The 12,504-nt window shown below is 38.4% G+C and overlaps 1 protein-coding gene and 1 long non-coding RNA gene across 14 annotated transcripts in view; one reads left to right on the top strand and one right to left on the bottom strand.

The window, feature by feature from the left end:
* The window catches only part of ATP2B2 (ATPase plasma membrane Ca2+ transporting 2), a 361,888-nt gene that overhangs the window by 311,241 nt on the left and 38,143 nt on the right, over positions 1-12,504 (bottom strand). The gene's annotated exons all lie outside the window — the stretch shown is intronic.
* Positions 11,112-12,504, top strand: part of LOC307211090 — a 387,208-nt gene continuing 385,815 nt past the window's right edge. The window contains exon 1 of the long non-coding RNA XR_013836285.1: positions 11,112-11,126. This is a non-coding gene — a long non-coding RNA (uncharacterized lncRNA). The remainder of the gene's footprint in view (positions 11,127-12,504) is intronic.

The following is a 12,504-nucleotide window of genomic DNA, read 5'->3' as shown; positions in this document are numbered from 1 at the left end:
TCTTGTGGCACCTTAAAGACTAGCAGATTTATTGTAGCATAAGCTTTAATGGACTGGAGTCCACTGATAAGGAAGGCTCTAGTCCATGAAAGTCCATGTGACAATACATCTTAGAGTCTCAAAGGTGCCTCAAGATTCTTTGCTATTTGCACTCATAATGTGATTGCTCATCTGTGTTAGACATAGCCTTTCTTCCCTCTGTTAACTCTTATAATGAGAAGCACAAGAGAATTACTTCAGGGCATCATTAAAAACCAATGTAACATTCCTTTTTCCAATTTTACTTTGCATTGGTCAGATACGTGTACAGTGCAATCCTATACATGAGTTCAACGGGACTTACTCCCAGGTGAGTGGCTATAGGATTGCAGCCTTAATCTCCCAGGTAAAATGTTAATTAGTTTTAGACTGAGCAAGAACAACATTATTATGAGCTATACGAAACAAACAAATTACATGGCAATGTTGCATTTTGAAGCCAATTTACTCAGCTCTCATTCATTGTTAAGAACTGATGTCTGTCATATGGATCCATAGGATGGTCATTTGCACATCTAAATTTTCTCTGCAGATTATCGTTCTCATTACAGGGTCCTGACATTTAGATTCCAGCTGGACGGATTTTACGTCTTCCTCTTGGAGATGTACCCAGCCGCACTTATGAGTGCTATGAAAAGCACAGGATCCAGCAAATTCTTTCCATAAATGTATATGTGTTTCCCACTCCCATTTAGCTGGAACCAAACTCAGACTGAAAATGGAATGCTCACCTGTTGATGGGGAGAGAGAGAAAAGGAGTGGAGACATAGCTTCTCTTCTGATGGATCCTCAATACTGAGGCAACTAATTACCCATTCAGCCTCTCTCAATGAAACAAAGAATGCAAGAGGGGACTCGGCTAGGAGAGAGACCCAGAAATCTCCATTTTATCCAGATCAAAGAGGGCTGTTTGATTCAATCTATTGTACCTCTCCTGCTATAATGAAAGTGTGTTTGTTTGTTTGTTTGTTTGTTTGTTTGTTTGTTTGTTTGTTTAATATCTCACTCTTCTCCATAAAAGAGCCCTGTGGTGTCATGCCTATGAGTTTCTTAGTATTTCATACTCAGATAGGCATAGTGGCACACCAGATACTAAATACATATATTTGAAATCCTATTGATATGAGTGAGCCTTATTTTCAAGTGTACTTAGGATGATTGTGGAAAATAATATATCTTGGTGGGGGCAAATTATAACAGAATAATATACATTTAAGATAAAAGTACTTTGAAGGATAATTAAATTCATTACTGTGTTTAGTGTATGGCTTAAATAGCTTGTGGATGTTTATTGAACTAGCACTGTATTTCGTTTTGAAGCTTCTAACTCCATGAACTATATTGACAGTTCATTTCAGTTCCCTTAACCTTTTTCTTATTATTTGTATAACTATATCTTACAGCTTCTTACTATGTACAGTACTGTATTGCTTGGTTTTATGCTGTTTTATTGGAACCTGCGCAGAGATCTATGGATGTTGGGTGGCACATAAATGGACTTAAATGAATACCGTAAATAAATATTAATAAAGGATTTTTTACCATTTTGCACAACCATAGTCAAATTATCTTTCACTTTAAATTATCTTTATCTTTAACTGGGTGATTATTATAAGAAATTCACTATATAATAGGATTGCCATACGTCCGCACATAGCTGGGATTCGGGCATCAGGCAGAAAATGCTGTGATGTCAATGAAAATCTGGATGTATGGAAGTGTAGAATTTCCTTTAAAAAATCTCAACAACTCTTGCATCCGGATGTTCACTTTTTGAAATATACAGTGGTACCTTGGGTTAAGTACTTAATTCGTTCCGGAGGTCCGTTCTTAACCTGAAACTGTTCTTAACCTGAAGCACCACTTTAGCTAATGGGGCCTCGCGCTGCTGTCGTGCCGCCGGAGCACGATTTCTGTTCTCATCCTGAAGCAAAGTTCTTAACCCGAGGTAATATTTCTGGAATAGCGGAGTCTGTAACCTGAAGCGTCTGTAACCTGAAGCATATGTAACCCGAGGTACCACTGTAAAATGAAATGTAAACTCATACTATCTGGTTGTCAGACTTGTATTCAAATTACATGACATCCTGTGGTTAACATGGTTGCCAAGATCCATAGATAATTCGATCATATAAGAGTAAGATGCACAATGAGTTCCAAATGTGTAAGAGCAGTAAAAAAAAAAAATCACCCTAAAAGTCCATTGATGTATTGCAGAATGAGCAGACACATAATAGAGCTGAAATAACAAATATTAAGAAACTGAAGAGAGACTGTTTAAATTCCATGTAGTGTTGATTCAGTTTTGTTCCTTCTTTTTCTCAACTCTTTTCATGACCTTTTGACAATGTGGAGGACTGGAGAAGATAAACATAATTTTCAGAATGAATAATTATTTTTTCTATTATGTTTCTATAATTAAGCTCATGATAAAGATGCAAAACCAAAGAGATGCTAATTCTTTACACTTAAGCAGTTTACAGCTCCAATTGTTACAATAAAAAATAAATGCAATTTGTAATCATTGTCTGAATAAACTGTACTTTTTATATACCAGAGATGATAATTCTATGGTAAACCAAGTTCTACATAATGCATATTTTTCATATGCATTTCATAATGCATATTTAATATTGCAGACTGTCTCGCCAGAGTTGTGCATGCTCTAGTTACTCCCACTTGAACTACTGCAATGCGCTCTACGTGGGGCTACCTTTGAAGGTGACCCGGAAACTGCAATTAATCCAGAATGCGGCAGCTAGACTGGTGACTGGGAGTGGCCGCCGGGACCACATAACACCGGTCCTGAGAGATCTGCATTGGCTCCCAGTATGTTTCCGAGCACAATCCAAAGTGTTGGTGCTGACCTTTAAAGCCCTAAATGGCCTCGGTCCTGTATACCTGAAGGAGCGTCTCCACCCCCATTGTTCAGTCCGGACACTGAGATCCAGTGCCGAGGGCCTTCTGGCGGTTCCCTCATTGCGAGAAGTGAGGTTACAGGGAACCAGACAGAAGGCCTTCTCAGTAGTGGCGCCCACCCTGTGGAGCACCCTCCCTTCAGATGTGAAGGAAATAAGCAGCTATCCTATCTTTAAAAGACATCTGAAGGCAGCCCTGTTTAGGAAAGTTTTTAATATTTAATGCTGTACTGTTTTTAACATTTGATTGGGAACCGCCCAGAGTGGCTAGGGAAACTCAGCCAGGGTATAAATAATAAATAATAATTATTATTATTATTATTATTATTATTATTATTATTATTATTATTATTATTTATTCTCCCATGGCTTCAAAACTGCCAGACAGTTTGCTAGGGGTGAATGTGGCCTTTGGGCTAAAGAGATTAGCCATCCCTGGGATATAGGATTGCAGTCAGCAGTTGATGGAAGGTATAAAATGATGCCAATCTTTTAAAACACAGCACAGATTAAATTAAATAGAAATAAATGGAACAAAATAGACACAATCTTAGCAATACATACCTCTAAAATAATAGAAATTGTGAGATTATATTTTTTAAAAATATTATTTATCCTTGTTGCAATTTTTCCACTGACATAGGAAACAGGAATAATTAATGGACTTGGCTGCTTCTCTCCAAGGATGAAAATAATCAATCTGTGGGAAACGAAGTCCTTTATCTAGTACAGATTTAGTTTACTGTAGGGCAGATGGGAAAATGTTTGAGAGATCCTTTCCTTGGCTTATAGCCAGAACAGCTTATCAGCTCCCACAGCTGAATTTTCAGCAACCTCACAAGTTGATATGTAAGACACTAAGGATAATGCTAATGATCATATTTTCCTTTTTATAAAGTTGAAGTTATTTTCCTTTAGTATTATTACTGGAATTGACTTACCAAGTTGCTCTTCCTCTGGCCTCTAAGAAGCCGGAAAAGGGGACAGGGGAATAAGAATGTGTACGTGAAGTTAATTAAAATTATAATAATCTAAAAAAAGATAGCTTAAAGCATGTACATTGTTTTAATTAATTCATTCTTAAACAAGGGGTCCTCCAGATGTTGTTAGGCTCCAAATTAGCCCCACAGTCAGGGATCTAGTCAAGTAACATCAGCAGAACCTTAGGTCCCCAATCCCTGAGTTAAACAAATTTAAGGGGGTAAACAAGCATATTCATGAAAACACTTCCCTCTTGATAATTCTATGTCAATACATCACTTTACAATATTGTGTTATTTCAACCTCAGTATACTGCATATGTGGACTGTAAGTTGTTACGATAGTAATAGCTATGTCCCCAGACCTGATTATATAATATGATTAGAATAGCCATAAATAAGACACGTTTTAACATCTTAATTATGGAGAATTAAGCAGAAACCCAACAATATTCAGAATGTTGTTCAGAAGGTGTTGAATGTTGCCCAACAACCAAGCGTAGCAGCTTATTATCCTTTATATGGGGAACCCAAATGCAGGTCTCTCCATCTGGCCCTGAGGACTTCCCCCATGTCACACCTATACCTGCCCTGCTTTATAGAGAAGGCGAAGAGGAGGGGGGGTAAAATTTATAATTTTTGCAGTGTATGTGTGGGGTTCGTATACGAATCAATCTGGCTTACTTGACCCAGCAAGCTGTTTCTCTGTTAAGCAATTATTTTGGCCTGGCTTCTTCTCTGAATCAACCTGATGGAAAACATTGTGATTGTGTGCAGAAATTAGCCTACTGTACAAAAGTAACATTTACACTTGCTGCTTTGCCTCCTTTTGTCTCTGGCCCCACCCACTTGGTCAGTAGAAGGGGATGTAGTTCCAACCCTGGTGGATATAATTGCTTATGAAGCTAGGAGTTTGCATTATATCCTAAACTGGGGTAACAGGAACCAATTGACTTGATGAGCAAGAGCTTTGGAAAATACAGTGTAGCTGCCCAATGCAAGAGTCATATTTGGAATGCAAAAGTTCCATGCATTAAAGCCTAAGAGCCATCAGTATCAGCATGTGACTTATTCAGATAAATGCCAAGGTAAACCACAGGTAATACCTACCTGTGCACTGGACTGGGCAGACACTTTCAAGCAATTTTCCTTTGTACCCAAAAGTTGCAATGATTTCCATCTCTGTCCAGGGCCTCCAATGTGCCCAGCAACAAAAGTGCTGTCTACAGTTACTCAGAACTCCTCTCAGTACTAAACTGCAATGGGGAGGATGTTGCATGCAGCATTATTCACTGGGAAAAACGGGCCCCTTTGACAACCCACGCACCCAGACACAATCATTTGGTGCTAAGAGATCTGAGAAACTACAACAGGCAAGGGAGCCATCTGTTTAAATCACCCCCAATGTCCGCATTATGAATTGCTCTGCAATGAAGGGACATTGTAGAGGGATTAAATGAATGTCTTGCTTGCTGCAGCACTTGGCACTCTTCTCATCACCTAGTGAAAGTGAGGGGGGGTATTGTAAAAGCAACTGCACAAGCTGCAGTGGGTTTCTCCTTCATTGCTCGTTACTGAAATAAGCACCAAACGGCTACACCCCAAATTAGAAGTCTATTTAATCCCTCCCTGATGTATCTGGCATAATACAATTATGGAAGGATGCTACATCAGGGGCATCAAGGGAATTAAATAGCATCTCCTTCATGCAGCTGTTGATGCTCCTCTTTATGCCATGTGTTCCATCACTGCTTGCTCTCTCAACCACCTCCTGTTCCACCAGGGGCATGGGTATGGGGGGGGCAACAAGTGCCTTTTGCCTAGGACACCCTGGAACCAACCTTGGACATCAGACTAGCTCAGTATCATTGGTTCCAAACCAACCCTCCACTTGTAAAACACCACTGTAAATTAACAGTTAGCCTAAGAAGGAAGTTCGGTAAGAAGTGATTGTTTTTTAACAGCAAGCAGGCCAGAGGTGCAAAGCACTGCACCTCTTGTCTGCTGAGTGATGCCACTTTTGCTGTTGTGGTGCCAGCTTCTACTTGTGAAAAACATGAGATGCCTTTAAGAGTGCAGTGGCCATATTGACATTAGCTGATGGGGGAAATTATATTCATATTAACCCAGACATCCGAGGAATCTGCATTAGGTTTGGGCATTCGAGGTAATTTTGTTCATTGGCCAGAACAAAGACATAAATACTGTCATATACCGTATTTACTCAAATGTAATGCGCACCTTTTTTTGGCAAAATTAAGTTGTAAAAATTAAGGTGTGCATTAGATTCAATGGCACATTTACATTCACCAGCAAATACTTTTTTTGGTTTCAAGGTTCTGAAAATTGAGGTGCACATTAGATTTGATGGCACATTAGGCTTGAGTAAATACAGTACACCTTCCTAGGGATTAATTGTTGCGAGCAAGAGTTCTTTTTAATTCCACACACCCACTAGAGCTCGACAGTTGGCATTAACTAGATGTCTCTTGGTTTGTATTGATGACAGTCCTTTGAACAAAATGAGCAAATAACTAATGATGCCACCCAAACTCAAAATTTGGCAGTTTGATAAGGCTTGCTCTATTTAATGAAATTAGATAGAACCACATATGCCACCTTGAGCTCCTTAGAGAAATGTGTAATATAAATGTAATAATAAATAAAATAAAATAAATCGAAGGCAAACAGTAAGAGTAGCACTATCCAATTCTCTCATGATCAGTTCTCACTTCTTGTCTTGGCACAGGTGTTTAGTAACTGTCTAGAGAAAGTGCATAAAATGTTGTTTCAGAATGGCCACCTCCTCCTCTATTACAAATACTTGTATTTTCTATGTTTTTATGTGATTTCCTATTAATATCCTACAAATGCAACAAAAAAAACAAAAAACCCTCACAGTCTGATCACCTGCATATTTATTTGGAAGTAAATCCCACTGAATTCAGTGAGACATTCATGCATAGGGTTGCATGGTTAATATTGAACCCAACTCTGAAATTGGAGCAGATGAGAAGGATACGAAATATTATACCTTTTAAAATTCACAGGCTGCTTTGATTTTACTCAGATTCATCCCTCAACTTCCTTAGCACAGGAGGAGCAACAAAATGGCTTTCACCTTCTCATTCTGTCAGCCCAATAACATGAGTTCCCTAAGAATTTAGCACAGCTTTAAAATCCTGTGATTTATAATGATCTATGTAGCTTACACAACTTGGATACTTTTCTCTTAATTTATATGGACATCCAGGCTTTGTGTCTTTCCTGCCTACAGCCTCAAAAGTCTGAACTTATATAAAGTGCTGAGGAGATAATTGAACTTGTAAAGTAATGTAGGATTTAGGACATACAGCAAGAGGAACTTGGAAGAAGGATAGGGAACAGTATAGCAGAGAACAACCTCCATAATTTTTCTGTATCAAGTAACATGCCTGCAAGAGACATTAATGGTGCAGAACCCTTGATTTAAGAAAATGTCTTGGTATTTTTAAAGATTCACTAGAACAAGAGTGACCGTACCAGCCAGATGAAGTAAAGTTATTGTCTCTTATTTCCAGAGTTACACTATATAATATAGTATATGCAGTATATATACTTACAAAATAACATGAAAATTCAAGTAATTTATGAGATGTGCTGCTGCTTTTTATGCTTCTGTTTGGCTACATAAAATATGCCTGCTACAGTATGGTATAGGACAGCTTCAATCTTTACTCACACACTTAATCAGAGGGATTCACATTCATGTAACTGTAGCTATGTCCCCACTCTCAGAATAAAATCCCTTGAGGTTTTACTCCATGCTGTGTTTCTAAAGATTTGATAGGGGAAAACATGAGGTTAAAAAGTAGGGAGAAGGGCAAACCTTCCATACTTTGGTTGCAAGGCTGACTTGCTGTAATGTAAAGGTAAAGGACCCCTGACAGTTAAGTCCAGTCGCGATCGACTCTGGGGTTGCAGTGCTCATCTCGTTTTACTGGCCGAGGGAGCTGACGTTTGTCCGCAGACAGTTTTTCAGGGTCATGTGGCCAGCATGACTAAGCTGCTTCTGGCGAAACCAGAGCAGCTCATGGAAATGCCGTTTACCTTCCCACTGGAGCAGTACCTATTTATCTACTTGCACTTTGACATGCTTTTGAACTGCTAGGTTGGCAGGAGCTGGGACTGAGCAACGGGAGCTCACCCCGTAGTGGGAATTCGAACCGCCGAACTTCCGATTGGCAAGCCCTAGGCTCAGTGGTGTAGACCACAGCGCCACCCGTGTCCCTTCTGAAATGTAATGTATTTCAGTATCAGTGTTGTTTCTTTCAGCTAATATTCATCCAATAGCTATAATATTCATTCTGTTCACCAGTGCCAACCAGGCACAGCAAAATCACAACTTGGGCTAGCCATGGGCAGTTGTGGGCTGTATCGCTATGATTACTACTGACTGATTATAGGTTCCTATGTTCTTTAATTATAACAGTTGGACAAAAGGAAAAGGTTTATAGTTCTATCTTGGCTTCTTTGACAGTGACTTGTCAGGGACAATTGGCAAAATATGAATGGTCAACTCACTAACCCAGGTGATGAATAACAGTGTTACATGGAGGTGATATGCCATCAGTGACCTTAAACCAACTTTCATTCAGGATTCCAGGGTAGTTTAAAATAATAGTTTAAAAACTATTATTTTAAAACACAAAGTTACAATATGAATAAAATATAATGCAAACAGCAACAAAAACAATAATAAATGACCAAGATTTTTTAATAAAAACATTGCATAGTTCAGCACCAGTCAATAATTGCACAAAGAAACTCAGCACTCAACCTCCTCCAAAAGTCAAGGTGAACAGTTTTGTTTCGTTTTACATGATACCAGAAGCTTGAGATCACCCATGCCTCCATGGGGAGGGAATTCCATAGTTTGAGTATCACAAAAAGAAATCCCTATCCCAAATCGAGGCTATTTTGCACCCTAGGCAAAGCTAACTACATGCTATTGCTTCAAGTTCACAACACAGATCTTCAGCCTTGTGTGTCAATGATTTTTCCAAATTATTGCAGTAGTTTCCTTTTTAATACTGTATATTATTATTATTATTATTATTATTATTATTAATATTATTAATAATAATTTATTTCTATCCCACCCATCTGGCTGGGCTTCCAACAAAAGATTAAAAATATATTAAAACAGCAGTCATTAAAAACTTCCCTAAACAGAGCTGCCTTCAGATGTCTTTAAAAAGATAGTTGCTTATTTCCTTGACATCTGATGGGAGGGCATTCCATAGGGCAGGCACCACTACTGAGAAGGCCCTCTGCCTGGTTCCCTGTAACTTCACTTCTCGCAGTGAGGGAACCACCAGAACTCCCTCAGCGCTGGACCTCAGTGTCTGGGCAGAACAATGGAGGTGGAGACGCTCCTTCAGGTATATTGGGCCGAGGCCATTTAGGGCTTTAAAGGTCAGCAGCAGCCCACAAGGTAATTCTTGGTTACTTGCAATTGGCATTTAGCTGAATTTGAATCAGTTTCCTTATTTTCTAGTAGGTTGCTTGTAAGATTGACTTCAAAAAGGATGTTGTACCACACAACAAGGGATGCTGCAAACTTCAAGCTAAAAATTTCATCAGCAAATACTGTAGCTTCATTTCAGAAGTATTTCCAGATAATCCGTTTAGACTTGTGTCATCAAAAATCTCTAAGAAAGCATCATATACACTATCAATATATCTAAGTGGTTTCAAAGCATCAGTCCAACTCTCCCACCTCAATGGCTTAACGGTTATGCCTAAGTCTGATATATGGGCTAGTTAAAAATCGTCAATGCTCATCATTAGTGACATCATTGACTACCAGGTTTAAAGAGTGTGAATTGCAGGTTCACATGGACTCTCTTTTGTACATGATTTTCTTTGCCTTTCATGTTACTCCCAGAATCATAACCTTGACCACGAAGTTTCTCAATATGTAATTCCATTTGCTCAAACTGTCTAATAAGGATTTCTATCATAAAGACATCTGTAGTCTCCTTTAGTGGAACAAATCCCATGAAATGTTCTCTTATGATAACCTCAGGCTCAGACATCTCATTATCTGATGGTTTGATTGCATCAGCACAACATGGTCATTGTCATTTGTTCAATATGACTAATATCAGATGTGCAGTCCATAATAATTGAGTAGTATTTGGCTGAGTGGAGAGAGAGAGAGAGAGAGAGAGAGAGAGAGAGAGAGCTGTATAAGCTCATTTTGAATATATTTTCCTAGGTTGATCTTTACCTCTGCATAAATGTTCATTCAGAACAGGTTAAAAAAAGGGCTAGATGTTCTACAAACTTCAAAAACGTCTAATGATTTCATATATACATTTTAAAAAACCAATTCTAATGTATGCATTACTTCAAAATATAAAAGTAAAATATTATCAGAAATAAGATATAACAACTAATCTGTATAAAACTGTGCTCCCAAAATTCAGTTCTATGCCCTTCTGAGGTCAGTGCCCTAAGCACCTGCCTAGTTAGCCTAATGATAGCACCAGATGGGTGACAGTCACTCATCAGTAGAACCTGATCTCAGGGTTCAGGCCAACAGGCAAAGGAAAGTTGACTTCTTCAAGTCCCGAGTTGTTTAGTGCTTTGTCTGTAACATCAACCACTTAAACTGGGTCCAGTAACACATAGGCAACCAGTGCAGTTCTTTGAGAATTGATATTATAAGCCTCCTCCTGATTACATCCAACAGAACCCTGGTGGCTGCATTCTGCACAAGCTGAATACCTTATACAGGTTTACGCAAAGTACATGTTATTGGGATCATAAGAACATAAGAATAAGTGCTGAATCTGGCGAAAGGCCCATCTTCCAGATGCCTATGGGAAGTCTGCAAATGGGACCTGAATACAATAGAATGTTTCCAGTGTCTGGTATCCAGGAGGAGCTGAACTCTCAATTAAAATAGAAAATCTATACAGTGGTACCTCGGGTTACAGGCGCTTCAGGTTACAGACACTTCAGGTTACAGACTCCGCTAACCCAGAAATAGTACCTCGAGTTAAGAACTTTGCTTCAGGATGAGAACAGAAATCATGCCCCGGGGGAACGGTGGCAGCAAGAGGCCCCATTAGCTAAAGTGGTTAAGAACAGTTTCAGGTTAAGAACAGACCTCCAGAACGAATTAAGTTCTTAACCTGAGGTACCACTATAAAGGGAAAGTTGACAAGTTGCTTAAAGTAGAAAATTTCAGCTGCCATGTAAGAACTTTGTCAGGAACTAACAAAAGAGTTAAACTATGTATCTTAATAAGGAGAAAGAAAAAGAAAGGAAGAGGACAAATTTCACAATTATATAAAATGACTACCACCTTGAAGCCTAGCAAAGATCCATATAAAATATTATAGGCAAGGGATTTAGATATTAATAAATCAGAGAGACTCTGGGGAAAGATTCATAATACAATTGTGCAGTTTTTATTATGTTCCAAGATCCTTTAAGGAAAGCTCACTATAAAATGGTGTTCCAGTGGTATATGACTCCTGTTAGATTAAAGAATAAAGATTAAAGGTGGTCTTGAAAAGTAATAATTAACAGTGCAATCCTGAAATATAATTATTTTCAATAGTGCTTACTCCCAGGTGGGTGTGTAGAGAATTGCAGCTTAAGGCCTAGTACAGGCTTGCTTATATTTTATAATAAATTAGATGAGGTTTTGTTTTGCAGCTATTAAAAAATAATGCTATTATGCAATGCTAGAGGCAGCATTCCTAAAGGTAAACAAAAGAGGAAGAGTGAAACATTTTAGCTCATTCTCAGCCATAGAAAGAATTTGTTCCATTTTTAACTGTAACTAATTAATTACAATATTTATAACCAGTATTTTGGTCTCAAAGGGGACACTATAAGTGCAAACACTAAGGGTATGTTCACATTGCCATTTAACTCCACATCTTGGTGGCTGTTCCCAGACTCTGGAGCTCTCTACCTGGAGAAGCTAATCTGTCTCCCTCCTTGTTGTCCTTCCTTTGGCAAGTGAATACCTTTTGGTTCCAACAAGCTTAGGAAATTGACTGCTTTTAATGAAAGGGCAGGTGCCATGCTGTTTTTATTTTAATTATTTGTATGTTTTAAACAGATTTTATACATGTATATCATTTTAATTATATTAATGTTCCATTGTTTTTTAATTGTTGGTTTTTTATGTTTTTAGTGATTTTTGTTTTTATCTGTAAGCTGCCTTGAGTCCTGTCAAGGGAAAAGAAAGAAAGAAAGAAAGAAAGAAAGAAAGAAAGAAAGAAAGAAAGATGGATGGATGCAAGGGGTAGAGCAGCAGAGGAGAGGAGGGAAAGGCCCATTGTGCAAGCAGAAGCCCTTGTTGAGGGCTTGCATTGAAGGGACTCATTAGGTGAATGAGCATAGCTGTCAATGTTTCCCTTTTTTAAAGGGAAATTCTCTTATTCCGAACAGGATTCCTCGCAAGAAAAGGGAAAAGTTGACAGCTATGTGAATGAGCTAGATAGATAGCAATCATATGTTACAACAACAGTAATATAATAAAATATAGATTAGTTGCACAG

This window comes from Podarcis cretensis (assembly GCF_951804945.1).
Source record: "Podarcis cretensis genome assembly, chromosome: 2".
Classification (NCBI taxonomy): domain Eukaryota; kingdom Metazoa; phylum Chordata; class Lepidosauria; order Squamata; family Lacertidae; genus Podarcis; species Podarcis cretensis.
Note: the sequence above shows the minus strand (reverse complement) of the source record. Positions and strands in the feature narration are given on the sequence as shown.